This window comes from Anopheles gambiae, chromosome X, assembly GCF_943734735.2.
Source record: "Anopheles gambiae chromosome X, idAnoGambNW_F1_1, whole genome shotgun sequence".
Lineage (NCBI taxonomy): Eukaryota > Metazoa > Arthropoda > Insecta > Diptera > Culicidae > Anopheles > Anopheles gambiae.
In genome coordinates, this window is record NC_064600.1 from 609,000 (window position 1) to 633,919 (window position 24,920).

At 49.3% G+C, this 24,920-nt stretch overlaps 1 protein-coding gene across 8 annotated transcripts in view; it reads left to right on the plus strand.

Annotated features, from left to right (window-relative positions):
• The window catches only part of LOC1272234 (serine/threonine-protein kinase tousled-like 1), a 75,612-nt gene that overhangs the window by 36,160 nt on the left and 14,532 nt on the right, over positions 1 to 24,920 (plus strand). The window contains exons 1-2 of one of the 8 annotated variants that reach the window (XM_061652857.1): positions 23,225 to 23,358; positions 23,424 to 24,916. The exons of 6 other annotated variants lie outside the window; for them this stretch is intronic. The gene's annotated coding sequence lies outside the window, so the exon portion shown is untranslated. Of the gene's footprint in view, positions 1 to 17,201; positions 24,917 to 24,920 lie in introns of those variants that run through there. One more of the 8 variants, XM_061652851.1, reaches the window with a different exon arrangement.

Here is a 24,920-nt window from a genome sequence, read left to right on the forward strand (position 1 = left end):
CGATGGGTTGGGAGGCAAGCACTGTGTCGATCGAGGTATTTTAGCGAGGAATGTGAAATCACTGCGTGTGTGCGTGTGGGTGCGGTAGGGGCAGAAGCGTGTGTTGTCCCGTCGACTTGGTTGGGGACTTGGTCGTCAAACCATTCATGCAATCTCCATTTTTTTTCCTCTCTCTCCTGGGGTCGCGCAGGGGCCATCATCGACCGGGTGTGTGTGTGTGCGTTGGAGACCGGCTGTGGCCGGAGTGGAGAAATAAATCAAACAGGGGTGGCTGAACGGGGGATCATCGCATGCGAAGAGGGGCGATTGTTTCTCTCTTACATGCACTGTATATATTTACATCTCCCTCTCTTTCTCTCTCTCTCTTTCTCTCTTTCCTGCTCGCTTGTACGGGGGTCATTATTGTTTTGCTGTTTTGTTTTGGTGTGTTTTCGTGCCTTGTTGTTGGTGCGGTCTGCATTTGATGTGCCCTCCCCCCTCCACCCTTTAGGTGGTGGGTGTTGGTGGTGGTTGTGGGAGCGGTGGCGGCGGTGGTACACTGGAATATTCCACTCGAACCGTTAGTAACCAGTGTGACATAGAGGCAGTGGTTAGCGAGGGGAAAAAGCTATTTAGGCCCGGATACTGACGATCCGTCATGCTTTTAATGCACGTCTGTGCTAGAGAGAGAGAGAGAGCTGGAAGAAGGGCAGAAGGACAACATGTTGTAGCACCACCACGGTTAGGTCCATCTTCGTGTAGGTTCCACTCCTGTCTCATTGCAATGGCCCCGTTTCTGGAACGTTTGAATTTGCTGAGAGACGCGCCAATCTCCGCGAATCTTGGATGCTCCAACAACATCCGAGCGATAGGCGCTAGCGGATGATGCTTGTTAGTGCTTGTTTCGGAAGTTGCAATAGAAAGAGAGCAAAGAGAGTGTTCCGAATCACACACACACACACACACACACACACACATAAGCCGGACAGTGAAGTTTCGCTTCGTTGCCAGGTGTTAAACAATGTAGTCTTCCTACACTGTCCAAAAATAGGACCAAAAGGCAAATGAGGTGGGCAGTGACACGCCATCCATACCACCACCAACACCAACACTGCCAACGGTTCCACTCATCTCATCTGCCCTTCTTCGCTCGCGGTCCTTGGGTCGCTGGGTGTTGTGTATGATTCGGCTTCAGACACCTTCCCGTATCGTCTTCCATCGGTACAAACGGCGCTCCTTGTCGCTCGCTGACGTCAGCGATGGTAGTGTCGCGTGGGCTGAGTGTGTGCGTGTGTGCGTGTGTGCGTGTGTGCGTGTGTGCGTGTGTGCGTGTGTGTGTGTGTGTATGTGGTATGGCTAAGGGCGGACGGCGATATTCAATTAGAAATGGTGGGGATGGTCCCTTGTGGAGCACAAGAAGCAACCAAGCGTGGACGTCAGCGAAGTTCGCAGTACAACAGTGTGTTTTTTGGGGGAAGTCTTATGCGCTTAGACGGGAAAAAGTTATTAGCACCCGCTCCTCTCCGCAGGCGTAGAAAATCGTGGTGAGGAAAGCAGATGGAAGGCACCACATTACCAGCCGGGGGAACTGGGGTAGTTTCGACACCTTAAGGTTTTCCCCTGCTTGCAATACGTTCACCAATGTAAACTTACTAGTAGACATTGAAAAAGCTTTTTTGATGCATTATGTGCGAGAAACTACGGTTCCCTGGATTGAGTTTGATAACATTTTGATAAAAATAAAATGAAACATTTCATTACAAATAGCATCGGACCATATAGTGGAGAAGCTGCGGCGATAGCATCTGATTTAAAGCTCCCTCTCCAGCGCATCCGTTAAGGAGCAACCGGAGCATCCAGGCTTTCCCTACTTCCGTTGTAATCGGCTCGGACTGGCAAACTCTAGAGTCTAGACACTTAGCAGTGAAGATTGCTATAGTCCCGCTGCTTTTGGGGTGCAGCGCACACATATTAGGTGCCCATATGTTGTCGAAAGTGTGAAATGATTCGAACATGAAATGTCTGGTGAAACTTTTCACAATTTTTCGAGTCTTTCCAGTGCCCCAATTCTACACGTCTATAGCGTTCTGGGCGATGATGACTCGTATCCTTTGAGCGAAGACCCTAACCACATCCTGCCAGAGTTCGGCCCGGCGCGTGCTGTCAACTCGTTTTCTGAAAAGAGAGTTCGGTAGGGCTTTTTGTGTTTGTGAGGCGCATACTTCTTTTTTTTACTCTAAGAGAGGTTCACCGCCGCGTAGGTGCTGCGGAAAAGACTACAGAGTACGTGTGCGCAAGGCTCTGTTTGTGTGCTCTTGGGCTTTTGAATCGCGAAAAGCCATCACCACGCACCCCCGCCCGTCCGTCCCAGCCATCCTTCCTACACAGACCGAGGCGGAACGGACCAATACCTTGCCAGACGATGGTCATCGGGCCTTTGTGGCAAGGCTTTGCGTGTCTGTGTGTGTGTGTGTGTGTGTGTGTGTGTGTGTGTGTGTGTGTGTTGCGGGAGGGGGCTTTTAATAACTGCACTTGCAGCAGCACACGAGCCCGTACCCCGTGTGCCCGAGTGCGCATGGCTGTGTGGTGCCAAACGGTGTTGGTGGTGCCTACAGCAGCCTTTCTCTTCCTTTCCCGCTCCGGCACCTTTCCACCTACCACTGGGCTGGATCTTTCCGAGGCCTAGTTTGATTGTAGACAAAACGAGCTTTTCCATCGAATTGTGGGTGGAGTGGGTGGTGGAGTGGGGCATGGCTCTGGGAGTGAAGTATTGCTGCGGCCATTAGCGAATGTCGGTGGGGATGGATGGGTGGATACAAGGGCTCGCATACAGCCGATCACACAGACACGCACACATTCACACACACATATATATATATATATATATATATATATATATATATATATATATATATATATATATATATATATATAAACACATCCCCATTGTTGGGTGGTGAATCGCGGCTAGATCGAAAGCGCTTTGTGTGGAGAGGGGGAGGGGAGGGGGGTGTTGGGTGGACTTCACCGAAAGCCTAATCACATATGCGCTCGAAACAGACGTAGGGCGGAGGGAGAGAGAGGGGTGATGAGGGGATGAATCCACGTCCGTCATCCGCCCCACACCCCTTCAACCCACCCCCAACACCTCTTTCCCCTCTCCGTGATTTTCCCGTTTTTCACCTTCCTTGGGTCCGGCTATATGCTTCACACTTCCACCTCAACCTCCTCTACCTAACCCCCCCCCCCCCCTCCCACACCCCTTCCTCTTCACTGTACGGGCTTTTGGTACATATTTCATCGACGTGCGGCATCTTCTATCGCTTGTCGCGCCCGGTTTTGTGTGAAATGTGTTCTTGCTCTACCAACCACACTCCCATCCCTCCCCCCATCCCCACCCACTCCGTTCCCCGCTCGTAGTGCGTTCGGCTCTCGGGGTGTTTTTTAGAGTAGCGGTTTTTGTGTGCCCGGCGAACGCAAAATCAGGGCTGCTTCAGTGTGTGAAAAGCCTGAGAGAGAGAGAAAGAGAGAGAGAGAGAGAGAGAGAGCGAGCAAGCAAGCGAGAGCGCCGGTGAACAACGGGGAAACAAGGGAAACAAGATTTTGTGGATCATCCCAGACTCCTCTGTGTCGGCTGTGCGCCTTCGTTTCTCACGGGTTTCGTTGCACTCCACCAGCCGCACCAACAACCCCTACCCCCTCTCGCACCCCATTTCCCAGATCCCTCTTCTACTGCTGCTGCTCCCGTTGCCCTGGTAAAAATGGTGCCCGAGCCCCCGGGATCACGACGGTCGTGCCTGGGCGGCTTTGCGTGAGATTGGGTTGGAGCAAAGCGGTGCACCGCGGACCTCTTCTAGCCGCTGCCCAATTCTTCTGCTATTATCTCTCTCCTTCTCACGCACGTCTGCAATGGTCTTTCGCTCTCTCTCTCTTTCTCTCTCTCTCTTTCTCTCTCCAGCGAGTGAATTATAAAGTGTGGTTATCGGTTCTTGTACCTGCCCTTTCGTGGTGTGACCGTCCGAAACCGCCAAACCCTCCCTACCCATTTTGGAAAGTGCAGGCGAGGCCGGAACGGAAGGGGGAGGCATATGATTTTGCATCGGCGGCAAGCGGCCGTTCGAACGAGAAAACTAAGCACACGTAAGGAAACTGCCTAAAGGGGGGGGGGGGAGCGGATGTGTTGGAGGAAGTAGATGAAGAAGAAGAAAAAAAAAACATTCGGCCAAACCGAAAAGAGAAAGAGCGTAAATACCTTTCATTTCCGAACCCTCAGCCAGCGAGCTTTTAAGACATCGCTCGGCTAGGGATGGGTATCTGGCAATCAGACTCATGAATTGAAATGAATCTTCAAAGAGGATCAATGCTGTTGAATCTGCAATGCTGCTGTTGTTGTTTTACAGTGTTGTGACTCTGAAAGTATGTCAAACGAGTCATGCATCTCAAAAGAGTCCTGCATCTCAAGCGAGTCATGAATCTCAAAAGAGTCCTTGATGTCAAAAGAGTCATGAATCTCAAAAGATTCATTAATTTCAAAAGAGACCTGAATATCAAAAGTGTGATGCTCAAAAGATTCATGAATTTCAAAGGAATCACATCGGATCCCTTCGGCAATCGATTGGTTACTGCAAACGTTAACTCTTTAACGAGATTTGAGGATGATTTCAAAATCATGTATCTTTGGATGTTTGATTCGTGATTCAAAACACTAATCACAGAAGATTCGTATGAATAAATCCTGAAGAATTGGATTTGTGAATCTTTAAGACGAAAAAATCCCATTAGAATGAATCCGTACGAAACATTTTTGTGAATGAATCACTAGGAATGATTCATATGAAAGAATCTTGACATGGAATAAGAAAGTTTCATGTGATTTGAATTCGAAAGAAAGATACGAGTGAAGCTTAACGAAAGATCTTTGGACTTTATCGCTACTTTCCATACCGTTGCTATTTTCAGCTTCTTGGAGCCTGTCAGTGGCGGTACCTGCTCGAAGAAAGACGGACCTAAAGGAAGAGAGAGTGAGAGAGAGAGAGTCTGGGCGATTTGAGGCTAGGTGATAGAGTGAAGGCCTGCGGATACAGCAAACACCCAGCGAGAAGGTTCGTTTGTGGAAGAGAGTGTCGCGATCGGCAGTCGAAGGAACTTATTGCCCGCCCTCTCTCCTCTTTCCCTTGGGCTTGCCGAAGGAAACTGGAGCTCACATCAACGATGTTTATAGCGAGAGAGCGAAAGAAAGGTCCACTTTATCCGTGGTAGCATGGTGTGTTTCTTCAAATCTGTAAACCGAGTGCGTGCGCGAGTGTGTGTGTGTGTGTGTGTCCGGGGTGCTGCTTTTAGGTACTACAGACTCCCCTTTTCGCTAGGAACTGCTAGTGTACTCTGCCTTCCATAAGGCATGCTTTAGTGCTCTCTGTCCTCTGTGGTGTGGTTTGTGGCGTTGTTGCAGCATAGACTTGCACACTCGCACACGTTCCATACGCGGCAAAAGTCCCATCTCGATGTGACTATTGTTTTGGGTGAGAGACACGGGTGTAGACTAAAATGCGTTTTTGGAGGGCCACGAAGCGAAATTAGCATCATCCTACCTTCACGTTCTGACACACCACAAAACAGTCCCACCGAACGGTCCGTACCAATCTCTAGCTCCGGTAAGCGGACGCATACACACACACACACGTTGCACAGTTCTCAGTTTGTGCGTGTAAGTGTATAAAGGTTTGAATTAATTATTGCCGAGTCTCGATTCACTGGCAACTTCCATCGGCAAACACTGTTTTTCGTGGTTGAGTGTCGAAGGGAGTCGAAGAAGGTGACGAAGGCGGAAGGTGTTGCGGGAGCGCAGTGGTGAATGTAATGGGACTATCCATGGGCTTTTAGCTCCGATGTTCCACCGTCCCTTCCCTTTCGCGTGTTGATATGGGGTATGGGGATGGGGAGAAGGAGGGAGGGGGGGGGGGGGTCCGAGTACCGACAGTACGGTGTTGGAAAACGGCAAAGACCCTTATTACCGAGGGCCGCCTTTTACGCCTACCGGAGAGTTGGAAATTTGACATTCGCTTTAGGCGCGTTGTGCTTCGCCCGCTGTGCACTGAACCGGGAAGATGAACCCCCCCGAGCATTTGTGTGAAAGTGAAAGAGATACTCATGGTGAGCGATGGAGAGAAATAGAAAGAGCGCAGGGGGAAGACAAGAGGAGAAAACTGATAGAAAAAAAAGAGTACAACACGCATTCCAGTCGAGTTCGCTGTCAGGGAAGGGAACGTGGCAGAAACTGGAAGAAAGAGGCAATGCGACGGTACCAACGCAATCCCCACGTCATTGCGAAAGTTGATTAGTGGGTTTTGGGTTGTTCATACAATTGTAAACAAACCCCTGAACGTCAATGCACTATATAGCGCAATCTGCCAAACATGACAGCTGTCAAAATTGTGCAATTATCTATGTGTGTGTGTGTGTTTGTGTGTGCAAAAGTGTCGTTGGACAACATGACCTTTTACCAGTCGAGTCGCTTTTGTGTGGAAATGTTTGTCCACACATCGTACAGGGGTGTTACTACTACTAGTACTCACGTGTGACGTAACTGCCGTACTTGTCACAGCCCTGGACGATTGTTGTGACAGCAGCAAAAAACGATTCCAGCGACCACCTTCGGGAGATATACACCGGCGTGTCTTTGCTGCCCGATCCAAGATGGCGGCTCACGGCGCTTGCTTAGGAGAAAGGTGGCGAGAAGAAGTAGCGATGCATTGGTGTTTTTTTTTTTTGGTATTAAATTGTAGCTTCTCGGTGCGTTGTCTTCTATTCTCCCCAAACGGATCAATAAACGAAAGGCCACAAAGGAAGGAGATGATTTCGAACTGTTTTCTCTCCTTCTCTGTTTCTTGTTTTCTCATGCATACTCTCTCTCTCTCTCTCTCTCTCTCTCTCTCTCTCTCTCTCTCTCTCTCACACACCCTTGGCTTGCCTTATCACAAGCCGCATTGTTGCACACCTGTATCATAACCTCACCTCAATAATGTCTCGGTCTGTCCTTGAACGATCAGAGCCAAGCAGCAGCAGCAGCCGCCAACTTGCCCTCTGCCATCCTGCCATTTGCGCCTCTCGACATTGCGTTGCTGAAATATCCAGTTTTGTTTTTTGTTTTTTTTTTTTTTTGCGTGCCTGCCTACCTTCCCCCCATCTCCCCCTTCCCTTTCCCCCTAAACGCAAGGGCTGTCCCGCGAGCGAGCACAGCGTCAAGGCAAAGCAGCAAGGCACGAGGCGCAAAGCATAAAAACACGGTCCATCTCAAATACGAAGGTGAAAATTCGCATAAATCAGACCCAGCGGCGGGCCAGGTAGGCAGTGTCAGGCAGTGTAGTAGTAGGCCGGGCCGGCCTGACGAAAGCCGTCCCCCGGTGTGTGGTGACTGGTTTTGCTGCTTGGCAGTGTCAGTGTGCGCGTCCGTGTTTGTGGGGTCCTCTAGATTCGGTTTTTGTGTGCACCGTAGGGAATTACAGCCGCGCGCTCTCACACACATACACACCAACTGCTCTGGTTGCCTCCTGTCTCCGAGCTCGGAGGGGTTATTAATTTCTCTTCTGAACCACCCGCCCCCCCCCCCCCCCCCCGTCTGTCAAACCATCTCTTTCTTCGCGTGATTTTGCGCGCACACATGACCTAACGAAAAATTGAAAACCCTAGGCCCCGGGGATAGGGGGGTTGGGTGCCCTTTTTCCGTTCAAGTTTGAAATCCGCCGTCTTTGGAGCAGCTTGTACTTCCTTCTTTCCTCTCCTCCCTTCTTCCCCTCTCTTGGGACCTTTCCCAGGGGCAGTAGGAGGCGCCCGAAGAACCCTTTTTTTTTGCTTCTTCTTCGGTGTATGTGTTTTTGGGGGTTTATATTGCCTTGCCTGCCGCTCATCGATTTTTGTTTTCGGCTTCCTCTCATGGGCTGGTGGGCCAATTTGAGTGTATGTGTGTGTGTGTGTGTGCTGTGTTGTTTTCTGGTGTGGATTTTTTCGCTTTCAGCTCTTCGGTTCTCGATCCATCTCTCCTCGTTCCTTCCCCAAAAAAACTTTTTTGTTTTTTTTTTTGTTTTTTCAGTTTGGTGAGTTGTTGTTGTTGTTGTTGTTGTCTGCATTTCTCACCCTTCCCCGACCCCTCGCCCCTTCACCACCACTTCTTCCGCCTTTCCCTCGGAGTTGTGTGTGCGCTTATCGGTGCCGGTGCCGACGACCATTTGATCACGTGGATGTGTATGATGAGGGGGAGGGAGCGGGGTTGAGGCATACAGAGAGCCAGATAGAGAGAGAAAGAGAAAGAGAAAGAGAGAGAGAGAGAGGTAAGCACAGTAGAAAAGCGCCAGTGGTCGATGACGGCCATTTTGTGAGTGTGCTGTCGGTCGTGCCATTAGTTTGCCATTTTGCTACTGCTCCACTGCACGCCTCCACCCCACCCCTTCGTCGGCACCTCCCCCGGGGAGCTCTCGCTGCTCCAACGGGGGTGTTGTTGGGTCTCGTGGAAGCCGTGTCATACCCGTGTCGAAACAGGCAGGAAGGAGAGCGAGGGGGGTGTGGGGGGATCACAGAGGGGTGAGGCGGTGCGATGTGCGGTAGAAATGGAACAGAAAATGACGCGCGCGCGCGTGTACACAAACTTCAAGCGAATAGCGTTTAATATTTATAGGTACGTGCCCGAGCACATACTATCTAGCTTCGCCTTCTCCTTGCCCGATGCACCTCCCTTCCCTTCTCTTGCCCGGTTCGGGCCGCGCGGTAAGCATGCCCGCGCTCTGTGTATCTCGTGAGCCCGCGTGAGCCCCCCTCCTCCCCCCCCCCCCGCGCTTGCTGGCCGCGCGTTTATCAACCCTCCTCCCCTAAAGAAAGCAGGGTCGCGTTAGCAGGGCGCGTTTTAACCTCTCCCGTGCTTCTTTCTTCCCTCCCTGGTCCGTGTGACGAGATAAATTGTGTCTATGTGTGTGTATGTGTGTGTGTGTGGGATGCAGCGGTGGCTCCCGGGGCTGGCAGTGGGGAAGGGTGGAAAGGGGGATTCACCCAAATGTCCTCGCCTGACGGTCTCTCGGGCCGCTTTGGAACGCAAATAAATAAATTCTTGATAAACCCTAATATGGAAGTGGAGAGAGGGGGAGGAAGGGCTGGCAAAGGGGAATAGAATTATGGAAAGCGACACACACACACACACACACACACTCACACAAACTCGTACTCTTTCTTCGATGCTAACCGACAGGCGTAAGCTCCCCCTATGAGAGCTCAATTGGGTTCGTGTTGTGCATATTGACGCTAGAAATCGATGTCCGCGACTGTGTGTGTGTGTGTATGTGTGTCGGACATCGATCCATATGCTTCGTTTTTGCCTCTTTCTATAAGAAAACGAGGGAACTCAAATGGTCAGTTCTTGATTGTGATCGGGTTTAATAACGGTCGGTTAAGGGTCTAATAGGCGATTTTTTGTTGTTGCGACCTTTCAACTCTGGCGCTGCTCCGGTTGACGATGGGATTGGCTGTCGATACTACCCCCCGGGGGACGTTGTTGAAGCTGCCGCAACAGGAGATTCGGCTGGTTGCGAAAGACACGAAAACGATAGACAAAATCCCCGACAAAATCAAAGTGCTTTAAAGAGCGCCCTCTAGTGAGCGCAGGCAGCAAGCAGGCAGTATTCTGTCACCACCATACTTCTCCCACCCCACAAGAGTGTGTGTGTGTGTGTGTGGGCATCGATAAAATTGGATTTGAACCAGCGTAAAGAAAAGAAAGAACGAAATAAATACACCTTACTGAGAACGCGGATAGAGCAGCAGGTTATATGTCTCTGTACGTGTTTTAAATAGCAAACAAATAGCAAGCAACCGTACTGTGAAAACAGAGGGCAAAAAAAATAATGGAAAGATTTAAGCAGACACGCAACTAAGAAACGGGAAAGTAAAAAAAAAGACAACAAAAAAAAAGAGGAAAATGTGTGCGGCTACACACAACAGGGCGGGGGACATTCGGGGTGCGAGGGTCACTAGCTGGAGAGAAGCACCGCTCACACGAAATACTCTGGTTGTTTTATTTTATTTTATTTTTTGCTCTACCTGCTCGGTGTGGGCAGAAGATGGGCTGCAGATGGGAATGGCAGCAGGAAAAAAAAGCAAAAAAGGCAACAACAACATACAAAAAAACGCCAAGATTTAAAAGCCCAAAAGCAATCGACCAACAGAGCTCAGTTATAGACAGCAAAAAATATATATATATACAGGCGGTCCCCGAGATACACGGTACCTCTTATACGCGGATTTGGAGATACGCGGTTTTCTAAATTTGACAGTTCTTTGAGCAAATTGTACTGATTTGACACATCCATTGTGAAATACCAAATAATTTCCGTATTGATCGAATGTAAAATACCATTTAAAAAGGTTTAAAACTGTTCAATTCATTAGAAACATATCAAATAATTAATTTTGTGGCTAAAACCATCCCCTACTTGCAAAATTACACGAAGATTAATGATATTTTGGCTGAAAATTACGAGATTCGACTTACGCGGAAATTCGAGATACGCGGTATTTTGCGGCCGTTTTCGGTCCCCATTAACCGTGTATCTCGGGGACCGCCTGTATATATATTACCATGGCCGCGCGCGCCGCACTCTGGAAATATAAATACACACACACACACACACACACACATACACACACATACACAAATACAAGCAGACTGAAAAACAGCAAGGGCAGAAAAAAGGTGCTGTTGCCGCTTGGTGAACTGCTGAAAACGGACACGCCAAAACCAAAGAATGAGAAACCTCGCCCCCTCCCAAATGCTCCTTGGGCAGACCTCTTTTCTCTCTCTCTCTCTCACTCACTCGCGGCAATCGTGAAGTGGTTGTTAGGTTTCACAAAAGAAAAGCCCGAACAGAGTGTCTGAAGGTGGACGGATATTCGTCCGGAGCGAAACAGGGTGGAAAGGAATTGCCCCTTCTCCCCCGAACCGCTCAATCTAGGTGGGTGATCGGGATCAACGTCAAAGCGGGAAGAGCAGTAGCGGAATTGCATATTTTGTGCTTGCTGCTTTGCTGTGTATGTGTGTGTGTATTTTATATTTCATTCTCATTTTCTTTGCTGCCGCTGGTTGGCTACACGCTTCATTGCCTGCATTTAGGGTAAGATTGGTGTGTGGGTTGGTGGCCAATGTACGCAATGAGAGAGACATACAGAGAAAGAGATAGAGAGAGAGAGAGAGAGAGCGCGCGCGTGGAATGTTCGCCGTGCGGTCCCCGGAGCATTGCTTTCATTCTATGGCTGTGTTCACTTTGCTGCATCCATATTTTGCTTTCTTTGCAAAATGGTTATACCGTTTCGGTGTGTCTGTATGTGCGTGTATATATGTGTATGCTCATTTCCACCTCCCTTCCCAGTGGACATGCAGTGAAGTGTGTGCTCCGCTGTGTGTGCTTGCCAAAATGGTCAAAATTTGAGTGGCTTCCGCATTTCTTTTTTTTGCGAAACACGCGGCGTGTTGTGTGTTATACATGCATACATTAAATCGATACGGACGATGGGCTCTGTGTCTGGCGAAGTGGCTCGAGAAAGTAGCGGAACCGGCGGTAGGGCAAGTGCCCTGCTCTTCCCTCGCGCCCCCCAAAAAACCCTTACGAGCGGCCCGTTTTGCTGGGTTTATATCCCTGTTTTGAAAGCGCACCTTACCGTGAGCGCTCCGGCATCCGTTGCTTTAAGGATATCACGCTGTGTATCCTTGGCATATTTGCTCTCTCTCTCTTTGTCTCTCTCTTTCTCTGCTCTTTTTTCTTTAACGAAGGTGTATCCTTTCTATTTTTTGTTATTAAAATAACTTCCAGCGGGAGCTAGGAGAGGTGCGCAATCGCTTGTTTTATTTTTTTGTGTGCAACTTGTGTGCTCCGTGCTGTAACGTGTAACCGTAACGTGTGTAACTTTTTTTTCTTTATTTTTATATTACTTTTACTTTTTTTACTTTTTAGTTTTATTTTTTAAACTGAAAAAAGGTAAGAAAATGATAGAAAAATGCAAATGTGTATCTCACACACACACATAAAATCCCTGTACACAGCACCCCTAACAGCTTACAAGCAATCCTTGTGGGTCGCCTTAAAGCAGAAAAACTGCAAAAAGGAAGAGGAAGAAAAAATGTCTCTGTGTGTTTTCTCCTTTGTTTGGTACATCCCAGCGTAAATGGACATTTCTCTTTGCGGTGCGATGAGACGGCGAACCCCTCTCGGGAAAAAGGACTCTTGAGCATGGGAAAGCTGCTAACTACAGAGAGAGAGAAAGAGAGAGTGGTGTGGTGGTGTATGCAAAGGTGATGATGGTGTTCCTTTTTCCTGTCTCAGACTCATTCTCATTCTAAGGACGATTCTCTCTCTCTGCTCTCTAATTTTTCTATTAATTCTCTCTCTCTCTCTCTCTCTCTCTCTCTCTCTCTCTCTCTCTCTCTCTCTCTATAATTCGCTCTCTCTCTCTCTTTTTCTCTATTTCTCACTCTTTCTCTCATCTAAAGAAGGCACGAAAGTCATATCCCTTCCGGAAACGCATGTAAAGCGCAAGCGACAGCGTGTCCTTCTTGTGTGTCCGTTGTGGCAGCGTTGTTGTTGGTACGTACGCGCGTGTTCATTTCTCTTCCTGCGTAAAGGATCACACAAAGGATCAATGCGACAGATGTGTGTGCGTACATAATGCCGCTGAAGGAAGAGCGTAGCGCCACGAACAGAGAACGAGTGTTCATCGCTCATTCTATCGCTTGCGCTCTCTTTCTCACTCTTGCTATCCTGAAAGGCTTTCGGTAGCCACTGATGTTTTGCGACCAACAGTACAAACAAGCTGGTTCTTTGAATAAAAATTAGAGCAACCTATTCCCGGGCGGACGTGGTGTGCGTGGGCCTGTTTGGACAAGCAAACGCTTCTTCTGTCTGTGTGTGTGTGTGTGTGGTGGTAGTCGCACACTGCGGTGAAGAACCGAAGCGATCGGGCGGTGGGCACGCGGGGGGAAGGGCGACAAGAAGGAAAATGACAAAAAAAAAGGTCGGGAAAATGGTTATGGTTCGCGCGAGCCGCTACAGCAAGCGTCAGCAGTCTCATCATCATCATCATCATCATCAGCATCATCATGATCATCCTTCTCGGAAGGCCCGCAAAATGCGCGCGCCCCTACGAAAACAGGATATACCGGTCCCGTTTCCTTCCTTGTGCGATTTTTTTTTCTACCTCACGGCCGGTTTCTCTCTTTTTCTCTCTTCGCTCCCTCCGGTCAGTGTAACCCCCCCTCCCCCCCCCTGTTTCTTCTCTACGGCGGAAAAATCATGTGGCCACTTTCGTGTGTGTGTTTACGCTGTGCCTGATTTTTTTCTTTTCCTGCTCGCTGCCTTCCTTCTGCCCGGGGGTTGCTTCTTTGGCCTCGCCCGTCATCCCTTTGTGTCCTCGCTGTCCTTGATGTCATTTCTTCCACTCTCTATCTTTTTCTCTCTCTCTCTCTCTCTCTCTCTCTCTCTCTCTCTCTCTCTCTCTCTGTTGCATATGAAACATGCCACCATTTTATGTGCGGGCTCTTGAAGAAGGAAGAAGGATGTTGTTGCGCTCTGTTTTCCTCTGTTTATGCTTTTATCTTCTTTTTGAAAAAAACAGATCCTTGTTCCAACCAGGCTACCGAAGCGGCAACTAATGCGTTTTGATTTCGCCATCGAAACAGGGCCTACATTTCGCTCTCTTGTCTCTTCATCTTACTCTCCCTCTCTCTCTCTTTCGGTCCTCTCGGTAAGCTGCACGGAACACGGCCTCTTGTGCGTTTTAATCAAGTACTTTTGGGGGTTTTTTTTTTGCATAAAACCTTATCTGCGCTCTCACTGTCGTCTCGCCGACGGTCGACACGAAAAGCTAGTCGGTGGGTGAACCTCCAAGGGTTTTTTGGGGTGTTTGGAGGAGGTAGGCAAAGTTTTGCTCTTGCGCTCACTGCCCACCGCGTATATACAGCAGCAGCAGCAGCAGCAGCAGCTCCCGTGTGTCTAGCGTGAAGCGATGCGTTTTTGGTTGGGCCCACACATTCCCCGACCCCTCCTCCTCCCCTCGCATTTTGATAGACCAGAAATTGGTCACCATGCTTCTCCTCCTCCCCTTTCCGGCATGCGTCATTGCACTGCTGCCCCGTGGGTTCTGGGCGAAGCGTGCGTACATACGCAGAAGCGGCAGGAGGCCATCTGGATTAGAACAATGCCTTTGCACACATTAGCTTCCCGACGTTCGGGCGGCGGGGAAAATTGGCCAAACATTTAATGCGTAAAGGGAGGGGTTCATCCCTCCTGCCCGCTTGCTGCCGAACGACTTTTGCGCCCACTGTGCCGAGCTGTTTCATAGCGCAAATAAACGCCGAGTAAGCAGGGCGTACTAGGGATTGTGTGCTTACCTACCTTTGGGTGATGGCTGTCGTTACGTAAGGAGTGAAAAATAGGCTCGGATGAACAGGCGAACGGATTATGCATATTACCATTTGGTCACTGGCGGGCTCGACATGGAGAAATCGTGCTCATACTTCAGGCAACGCGTCGTTTTAATTCTTTCTATGGGAAAACACGCTCATGCAGTTTGCGGCCTTTGCTATAAAATATGATGAGAGCTTTATAATGTCACCTAAATAAACACTCGGATAAGTGGTCGTGTCATGATCGATGACAGCTGTCAGTGAGAGAATAATTTGCTGTCAAAATACAATATGCTTGTTATTCTAGATGAAAAATATCGTATCACCCTTATTACTTATTACTGTTGCGTCGTATTGCTGCTAACAACACAATAGAGCAATCTGATGAGTGACGTCTGTAAACAGCCCACCGACAATGCCTCTAGATATGGGAAATGGTGGACGCCCAGTGCGGAGGGGGGGGGGGGGGTGGTTGATATGGTCAACACATACGTCTTCCCGAGCCTGGACAACTATGAGAATCCGGTGTGTCTGTGTCAAGGATATGTTAGTGTCCTCGCGTAGTGCAGTTTTTCATCTTGCTTTTCTTCAAACACTCTTGTGAAGAAAGTTCCGTCCGTCCAAGTAAAATGTGCGGAGGCGAATAAGAGCTCGTGCTGGTCTAAGTAGGATGATGACATAATGTAAGTAGGACAACGGCATGCCATAATCGCTGCAACTATTCAATTCGGCTAGACTCTCCACGGTTGATGGCAGAAGCGTCAACCGCACGATTGTTAATCGGCAGGTGATGGCGGTGTAGGTGGGTGGTTTTCTGGCTCAAATGTGGAATCCACACTAATGGAAAGAAGAAGAAGAATAAGAAGAAGAAGAAAAAGAAGAAGAAGAAAAAGAAGAAGAAGAAAAAGAAGAAGAAGAAAAAGAAGAAGAAGAAAAAGAAGAAGAATAAGAAGAAGAAGAAGAAGAAGAAAACCAAAACTACCATACCGCAATAATCACTCAAATGGAGAAAAAGCAAGTGAAGAAACGTCAAAATCTGGAACTCACCAGCATAACCCAACACACACACGCACACATTTGCGCAGTTAATAAATGAACGGGGCAACACAAACAGAAGAAAACACACACAATTTCGCCCCCCCCCCCCCCTTTCCTCGTTCCTCACAACCCCCATGCCTCTCTGCTCCGTACACACAGGCGCACACACGCACATGCGGCGAGATTTGCGTCAGTGGTCGGGTTTTTGGTCGGCAAAGGGTCGCTGTGACGCGAATGGAAGGAAATGGATGGTTTACACACACACACACACACATGCATGCACAAAGCATGTAACTTAAACAAAGCGGCAGATTTTTGCGCGCCCACTTGCAGATCCGCGTCATCGTGATGATGATGATGCTGTCGGGTGAGGTGTCCGGCCGAACTTTCCCTTTCATCTTGCTGCGAGGGGTGTGGGGGTTGTCAGTAAAACCGAATTTGCCATCATCTTGCACAGGGTTTTATGTATGGAACGTAAAGTCGCCTAACCTGCTGCCTGTCGCAAATTTTAGTCAGCAAAACAGGAGACAGAAAACGTGCAATTATTTGGCAAATTAAAACCACAAGCCCCGGCACAAGATCAATTGAACGATATACTGAAGGGCCGGTATGGGCACGTTTATCAATCTGCCACAAAATGGATGAGCTGTACAGTTGACTCACGCGCTTAGCAGTTTGTTAATGACCTGACCCCCTCCCCCGATGCCGGTGATCTCATGAGGTGCTTTCCAGCTACCAGAACTTTGTTTTTACCAAATATGGCCGTTCGCTCCCGTTCGTCGGTTGTGTGTGTGTCTCTCTCTTCATTGTTTTCTTTGCCGTTTTCTTTCTTTTAGTCTTTTAGAATTCTTCCCCTGTTCTTGTTATCCAAGAGCTGGTCGGTTTCATCGGTTTCCTCCTTTCTTACCTCGATGGTTTCAATCTTTCTCTTCCTCGCTCCCCCCCCCCCCCCCTACATTTTGCTTGTTGCTTTTCTCCATTTTCTTAACCAGCGCGAGTAGCATCTGCCGCCGCCGGGTTGTGCTTCCCATATGCCCGCTTGCTTCCTCCGTCTCGCAACCCGTTTCGTTTCCCCAGTTTCAGTTTGTGTGTATATATTACGCATTCAATCATTTAACGCGACCGCGGCTCGGCACTAACCACCAGCAGCAAATGAAGTGCGCACTGATGTGTGCGCTCGTCGTCTCCGCAAAGCATGGCGGTGGGAGCGAGCGCGCGCGCACTATCGCTCGCTCGCTCCCGAACGCCATCGAATAAATCACCTTTTTCTTATGCCTCTTCAGCGACCCCTCCCTCCTGTCTCCACGTGTCACCACTAGCACCCATCTTCTCTGCTTTGTGCTTGTGTGTGTGTGTGTGTTTACGGGACTCGTTCGGGGTGGCGAAGAGTGGAAGCGCTTGTTGTGTGTGTTTTATTTTTCATTATTACTATTTTTTTTTTACATACCACGCGATAATCGATGGCGGCGATGAAAGGATCACTGCTTTTTGCCACACCACAGATTGTTTGGGGCGAAAGAGGGAGGAGGGTGGTCCATCAGGTGAGAGGGGAATGGCTGTCCCCTTTGAATCGGGCGGGCGCCATGATGATTGCAATACATTAGCCAGTAATTAGGCACGATAAGACCGAATAAAAAAGGCGGGTGGGATGATGGCGGCGTGAGCAGCGGAGTACAAATCCTACCGATGCTGTGGTAGATTAAGGGGCCGCGGAAGTGACTTCCAGGTTTGTTGAAGCGCAGTCCAGTTTGCGTCATCTGCCATCTGATAACGGCAGATCTCCGTGGGTGACGAGGTCCTCTCGTTATCGAGGCGAATCAACGCTACACGCTTCGCGTTCCTTGTTCCAGTAGCTTGTAGAGGCGCACAAGAGGACCTCAAAGTGTTCCTGGTGACCGATTTTATTGTTTCATTTTTTTGTAATAAGATCGACAGTCAGCGGTGGTTGTACACAGCTGAGCAAAGCCAAAGTGTGTGTTTATACGAAGGTGAGGGTTCGTGGTGTCCAGTGATTGTAGTCACTCACCTTTTTAGACAACCGAAATCCCTCCCCTGCGGGGATGTGTCGGTAGCGATAGCAATCCGCGTAACTCCGCCCGTCAAGGACGGCAGAGCCCCCGCTACACAGAACGTCCGGACCAAGATGGCAGTAATAAAATGGCACCTCTTTCCGTGTGCGCAATGTATGGCGGATTCCCAAAACACGAATAATCATACTGGTGTTGCGCTTCTCCGCATGGTGGGTAACTCCTTTGGTGCCCACACACCGGTCAAACCAGCAGCTGCAGCAGCAGTGGGTGTCGCCGGGTGTGCCTTGGGGAAGTCACGAGCAGACAGAGAGCTACCAGTGCCGCCGGTGCGTGTGCTGTGTTGTGTTGGTCTCCAACGTTTATGGTTTGTTTTGATCTCACTGAAGCACGCGCGGCGCTCTCTCTCTCTCTCGCTATCTATCTTTTTCTCTCTCTCTCGTTCTGCGGCTCTCTCACTCTTGACAGCAAAATAGTAGCTCGCTTGCACCAACACCAATATATCGGCTCAGACATGCTGCGTGTAAGGGCCTGGAATGATACGGAGCGGATCGCTGGGTATATGTCCGTTGCTGCTGTGCTGTTGCTACGAACATGACCTTAAAAGAAATGTGTGCGCTTCGCTTGATGTTTTCTGTTTGTGTGTATGTGTATAAATTTGTCTCTCTTTTTTTTTCTTCTGCAACACATTTTGATACAATCTCGCAAAGCAGCGCTAGTAGTGTTGTGGTGGTGGTGACTACTGAATAATGATGGCATTAGCTTACGGCACTCGCGTTTCATGCTTGTTTCTTTTTGTTTTTTTTTGTTCATTCCTTTGGATCGATCATGGTGGCGACATGACCCCGCAGGGTATTTATATCACCCGACGGGGGTTGTTTTTACACTAAAACTAGAGCGGAAGGAAAACGGAAGGGTTTTGCAGCAAGCGCGCGCGGATTGGTTTCACACACATTCGTTGCGAAAATAATAACACCGCCGCCTGTGTTTGGGTCGTTTAATTGGTTGTAACTCTGGCAGCTTAATGGGCGCAAATCTGCCAAGCGGTGATGGGCCTGCCCGTTACCGGAGACGACGTCATCGTGGACGTTTTTTTTTTCTCCAATTCACTTGAGAAATGGTATTTTTAGCACGTATATCTTCATGATAATGCTGGAGTTTCGAATTTTGGTGAAACATTTGGTTTTGAAATGGTTGGATGTCTCTTAACCATATCTCCTTTAGCTCTTACGTCGCTTATCGCGATGCTAGTTTGCATTCGCACAATTCGCAGTGCCTCAAATCGACTGTTTTGAACTCCTACCCCTTTCCCGTAGGCCCAAAAAAGTACCAACTCAGACACACAGACATACAGCGGTAATTTCTCTCTCTCTCTCTCTTTCTCTTTTTCGCTCTCTTTGAGAGTCCAGAAGCAGCAAAATCGTTGCACCGCGTGTCTCTCGAGACCATCTTCGCTGCGAAAGCCTGCAAAACCACCTCTCGGCGGAAGCGGAAGGAGCTGCGAGGCGCAATGAGAGAGTGTGTGTGTATGTCTCCGTCTAATAGGCTAGCCAGATAGCAGTGTGCGTGTGTGCAGGTTTTGGGAATGCTTCGGGTTCTCTCGTGCTCAGCGCTGCTTCACAACCGGCGCGTGACGGTGGAGTAAGCGACGTACGCGCGGTATATCTGAGGGGCGGAAAAAAAAAAATAACTAAGACAAAGCTTCCCCACTAACGCTCATTTGCATCGGGTCGCCGTGCGCACACCCTGCTGCCCTGCTGCTGTGTGTATGCAGCTGCGGCCGAACCTCCGCAACCTGTTCCCCCAATGTTCCCCCTAGTCGCCCTTTTCGTCGGATAGGCGTAGTCGCAGTCCCTGCACCCTACTACAAACTCACAAACACTCACGGCGAGGTGAGACTATTAGTGCCTTCCGCTGTGACCGGCTAGTGCTTGGGAAGAGCAACCCTCGTCCACTTCCCCCACCCCTTGCCGGGTGATGTTCTCTGGAGTTGGGTGGGGACGTTTCGTTCCGTGGTCGTTGGTCGTTAGAGGGGTTTTGAGATTTGGCTGAGGAGGAGCGGTAAGGAAAGGAGAGTTTATTTCGTGCCCGAGCACACTGATCAAGCTAATGATAACGATCCATAAATTAATTGCCTAGTTGGCTCTGCCTGCGAGTGTGTGTGTGTGTGTGTGGATTGGAGGTTTTCACTGGTGGTTTGGTGTGGTGGTGCTGCAATCTCCAATATTTGCTTCCGAGATTGTCCTACTAGTGTGTGCGCGTAAGTGGGTTGGCGGGGGGGCAGACGCTCAAGTTGCAATCAGGCGCGGCAAGTATGTATCGAGAGCACAGCTATCGCCACCCCCTGAGCAGTGCGGTGGGTCTTACAGCTCCCTTCAATCGCATTTACAATTCATACCCTGATGGTCAACCCCCCCCCAGCTCCGTAACTGTTTGTTGGGTACACTCAAACTCACAGACACTCGTGTGTGTTGAGTGTGCCTAAAGGGTCGAATCGAATTCCTCGGGCACACAATTTTCGGTTGTTTCGGCGGATGGAATTTGGAAAGTCATGTGCGTACCGACAGCGGGTGGTGACTCAAGATACGATAAAGGTTGTCGGGAACCAGATAAGAATGGATGGTTTTACGTCCGACCTGGCTCCGGTAGGACTTCGGGAGGTTAGGAAGTGTAAAAGGTACCATGGGTAGACTAAAGAGTTTGTTGGAAGTAGTTGGTAGGAAGTCTACATGTCATTAACAAGTCTTGAACCTCTTAAACACTGTGATAGCGTGGATAGTTGAATATCAATCACATAATCAAAATGAAGATGGCAAACAATAAAAACGTTTTACGTCAATGTTTTCTCACCGTCATTCAACGACTCCTAACGTTTCTCCGTCTAATGAAGAGCAATAACTGAAACTGCTCGGGGTTAGTTCGCTAGTCTCCACCGTACATACACTATCAGATCGATTGTCTGAGAGCATTGATCGATATGAAGAGAAAAAAAAAAAAACCCTGAAGAAGAGGAACTAGATCGAGGCGGCGGCGTGTGTCTGAGAGGGAGTGTGTATATGGTCCCACCAGGGATTGTTGCACAAGTAATCATTGGTATGCTTCACCGCTACATCTCTCAGCTACAGTTGGGTAGCGCTCAAGCCCCCCTCCCGGGAAACCTTACTGTGTGTGCCAGCACTCGTTGCATGGGAAAAAACGCGAAAAACTAAGGCAGAAAAGGCCTCCATCCTCTAGTAGTAGGCCGCTCCGCTCGTGTATGTGTGTGTGTGTGTGTGCGCGAACCGGGTCTAGAAGGTTTATAACAGATTGGACAACTTTCCAGCCGATACCGATGTTTGGTGTCTCTTTTTCCGCTCTCGCACGCGCACGTACGGGCTGGGTCGGCAAAATGGGACGTCAATTGATCCGTGTGGCTGCCACCACCTCTCTGCGCAATTGTGTCTGTGTGTTTTGCGTGTGCGTCGTTTGTGCCGGCCTCCCGCACCAAATGATCAAGTGACCAGAGCTCGATTTTCATTGCTCTCCTCGCAACGTGGAGTTTCGCAGCAAACGGGGTACTCACACTGATGGTACACTTGATAAAGCAATAGGTAGCGGTTCCGATCTCTGGGCAGCAGATTTTCTTTTAAGAGGCCTGTAGTGTAGGCTCCATTTGGTTGTACTTTGCTCCGCTTGCGAATAAGCTGATGCTCTCTCTCTCTCACACACTCTCTGGATGTTTGAATAATGGAAATTCCGATAGCGACAACCTTGGCATGGCAACAGCATTAATGTTCTGTTTAAACAGTAATTTGGTTTTAGTCTTCTATTCTTCATCTCTTGATATATTCCAGAACTCTGGAATAAGTTTCGAACAGTGTTAATGAAATAAAACAGTGAAGTCAAACTTCCTGGGATTCTACAGGTTAGAGAGACCTTTGTCATTTGGAAACTAAATCAAAGTAACACATTGGAGAACATCCAAAACACCAAGTGTTCAACTCAAGCTCTGATATTCTTTAACTCTTCTTATATAATTTAGGCAGTCTAGCAGCCAATACATTGCTAATGATAATGTACCAGACATTAAGACGCAGATGACAATTGTCCAATGATGAACGATCAACTCAATGTCTCCATACAATCAAATAGCTAAAACAAATCTGAATTAGGAACTGCAGCCATACAGCTTCCTTGATGTCTAATCACTGGTAAGCCACGAAGGTCATTGATTCCAAATGACCACAAGCGATGTTTGATTCAGAGCTGCCATATACCTTCTACAAGATGCACATTAGGCACACGTGCGCTTAGAAACCGCAAAACGAAATGATGGAAGATTTGGCTTTTGAAGCAGCATTTTTCCCTGCCGAGAGTTCGTCGACTTTCGAAACCTATTTTCTTCGCCACCGGTTGTTTCGCTCACCAAAAACGCCGGCATGTACTCGCTCACCACCCTAGTTACCGTTTTGCGGCTGCCATTTTTCCACCATTTCCGAATTCCGAAGGAGACGACGAACCTTTGCCACGTCGTCGGATCGTTCGCTGGTGGGGGCTGTTTAGTTTCAGGATGGGCCTTGGAAACAGACGCGGACACTTCCGGCCAGCGGGTGGGAGCTGTAGCCCCTGTGACAGCTGTCAGTGATGCATTGTGGCGGCGCCTTTGCGGACAGCCTCCCAAATCTCCCCAACAAAAGCGATGGGGTGGAGGGGGGGGCGGTACGAATAGTGCTAAGAAAGTTCGTAATGAAAGTGGCCATTATCGTGTGCCTCTTCCACCCCCTTCCCTATTATAAACTGACTTAAAAATACGAAGTGGCCACAAATCGGCCGAAAAGAAAGCGGCGGACCGGCTGTATCGCATAGCCCTGTCCCGCGACCCACCTTCGTTCGCCATCTTGTCGCGGTTTGTGTTGTGTGCGTCTGTGCCTCCGTCAGCCATATTGCTTCCGATTGCGTTGGCCGACCATCATCATCGCCACGGTAGGGTATGGTGAACGTGTTCCGTTTCGGGGTAGCCTTCTGTTGCTATTTTTTTTTCATTCTATCCAATCCCCTTCCCCCCATCGCCTCCGCTGCTGCCACACCTTTGCCCTGCCGGGGCTGGAAATTGAATTGTTTGTGCTTTTGCGTCCCCGCAACCGTATCGCGCCGCGTTGCATACATTATAGCACACAAGTATCTCTTTAAACGCGACACAAATATGGAAGCGCACACACCACGGGTTTGATTCACTCGGTCTGGTGGTGGCCCCCCCCCTGCAAATGGGCCCAACCACTGCCTTCAGTGTGCGAGTGTGTGTTAGGGCACTCGGTGTGCGGCAGTTTGTTGTGCCTACACTTCGCCAACTGGAGGAGGGCGGCCCGTGTCCGGCGCAGATAGGTTTGATAGTGTTTTGCTCACGGGCTCACTGGGGGTTTCGCCACGATCGCTCCACACCGCCGCGAGCTCTCCCTCTCTCTCTATCACATTCTCTCTGGAGCGGAGAGAAGCGAAAGAGCCTAGCACACATATGGAGATTAAAATTGCGCAAAGTGTTAAGGATCAAAGCGATGGCCCGAGCAAAATGGGCAATAAAAAAGGTCTCGGCGAGGAGATTGTACGATGGAAAGATAGAGAGAGAGAGAGCCTCTTTTTGTGTTATACTGCCGACGTGTTTCGTCTGCGGCGGGTGCGTGTACGCTGCTAACGCTCTCTCTCTCAATTGAGCAGCGAACCGTTGCCGCCGTCTGTCCCGAACAGTGATCGAAAGGGGAAATTGTAGTACGCGAAACATCATACACAATCCACACACACACACACACACACACACACACACACACACACACACACACACACAGAGCTAAATCGAAGCCGAACGATGCAGTTCAACTGTGTGTTTGTGTGTTAAAATGTGATAATGTAGGTATTTAATAGAACCATATTAGGCACATACAATGAGTTTTTGTGATCGGTTTATTTTTCAGCCATCATCAAATGCGCTTCCGTCATTTTGTTTTGACAGTTCCCATGTTCCCAACGGGCGCGCCTTATCAACAGCTCGTTATCGATCTTATCGAAATGACATAAATTTATAAATTTGTATATATTCGATTGCTTGTTCGGTGAGGTGTGATTGCAAATGGAAGCAGCCCTTAGTGTGAGCAAACTAGCGCCACTGACCAGTCGGCCAAATGCCGTACCATGCTGGTGTTGGTGTACGCGTGAAGGCGCACGCCTGCGTCGCTGCGTGCTCGCCGCTCTCTGCGTTTTACTTTCTCATTCACACGCGTGAGCTAGACAGGGATAGGGCACAGACGTATACACGCATACACAGGAAAAAAAAAACAGGGGAAATAAAAATATACAGCCTGCTATAATGAAAGAAAGAGAAACAATAAAGGAGAGAGAGAGAGAGAGAGGGAGAGAGAATGACGGTTGTGTGGTTCCGCACACGTTGTCAACCGGGTTCGGTGCTGTTGTGTTTGTGTGTAAAGTCAGTCTCGTCCCGATCTCTCGGTGTGCGAAGAGAAGAGAAGCAGTTAGTCCAGTGTTGAAGTGTAGCCTGCCCGTGACGACGACGACGACGACGACGGCTGGTCGGGCACGAAAGGGCACCGATTTTATACATCCAAGCCTCACAGCTCAGCTCTTCCTGCCTTCCCCCCCCCACTCCCCCACCGGTCCCCCAGCTGGGTTGGGAAGCTTGCGGCCCGCTTCCTCTCGTCCGTGCGGCGGTGTAGTACCTCGTGTCAAAAACAATCAAACAGACAAACAAACAAACAAATAACTTTAATGAAAAAAAAAGAAGAAGCAGAAAGAAATCGACAAGCAGCAGTGCGGCAGAGGAGAGGTGTTTGGACTAGTGTGCAGCTCGAGAAAATTCACCCAGCAACCCTCTCTCGCCCTTTGCCACACCGCGCGCGTTATCTCTTGTGTCTATGTGGGGTTGTGTGAAAATTCTTGTCTGCGCGGGCTTTACACGCTCGACAAGTACAAGTGGGTACACTACTGCATGCTGTGTGTGTGTGTGTGTTGCTACATGCTACGCCAATTTGTCGCCATTGAACAGGCCGTTTTAGGTTTTGTTTGTTGGTGGGTGCAATAGACGCGTATCATGTAGGTAGCCGCAGTTGTCAAATCAAACGAACGTCTAGTGTGGTGTCGAGCTCGAGACCACGGGAGCAACCAGTACCAAAGGGTGTGAAGGTGGTGGCGGCGGTAGGGGGAACCGCAGGAAAACGATTTTGTGCGTGTGTGTGTATTGTGTTGGCTTTGTCGCTATTTGACGTAGTTGTCGCGCCTCATCTCGAACCCGCGTCACGTTACCGAAACCGAGAGAGCGCGAGAAGGCAGAGGACTCTGAATCTCGATCATCGTGCTCGCGTCGCTTCCACATCGACCCGGCCAAATCGTTTGTTACCGTTTGGTCGCGTACGAAGCGCACGGAGCAAAAGGAGGGAGCCATGTTGTCCATACGGTAA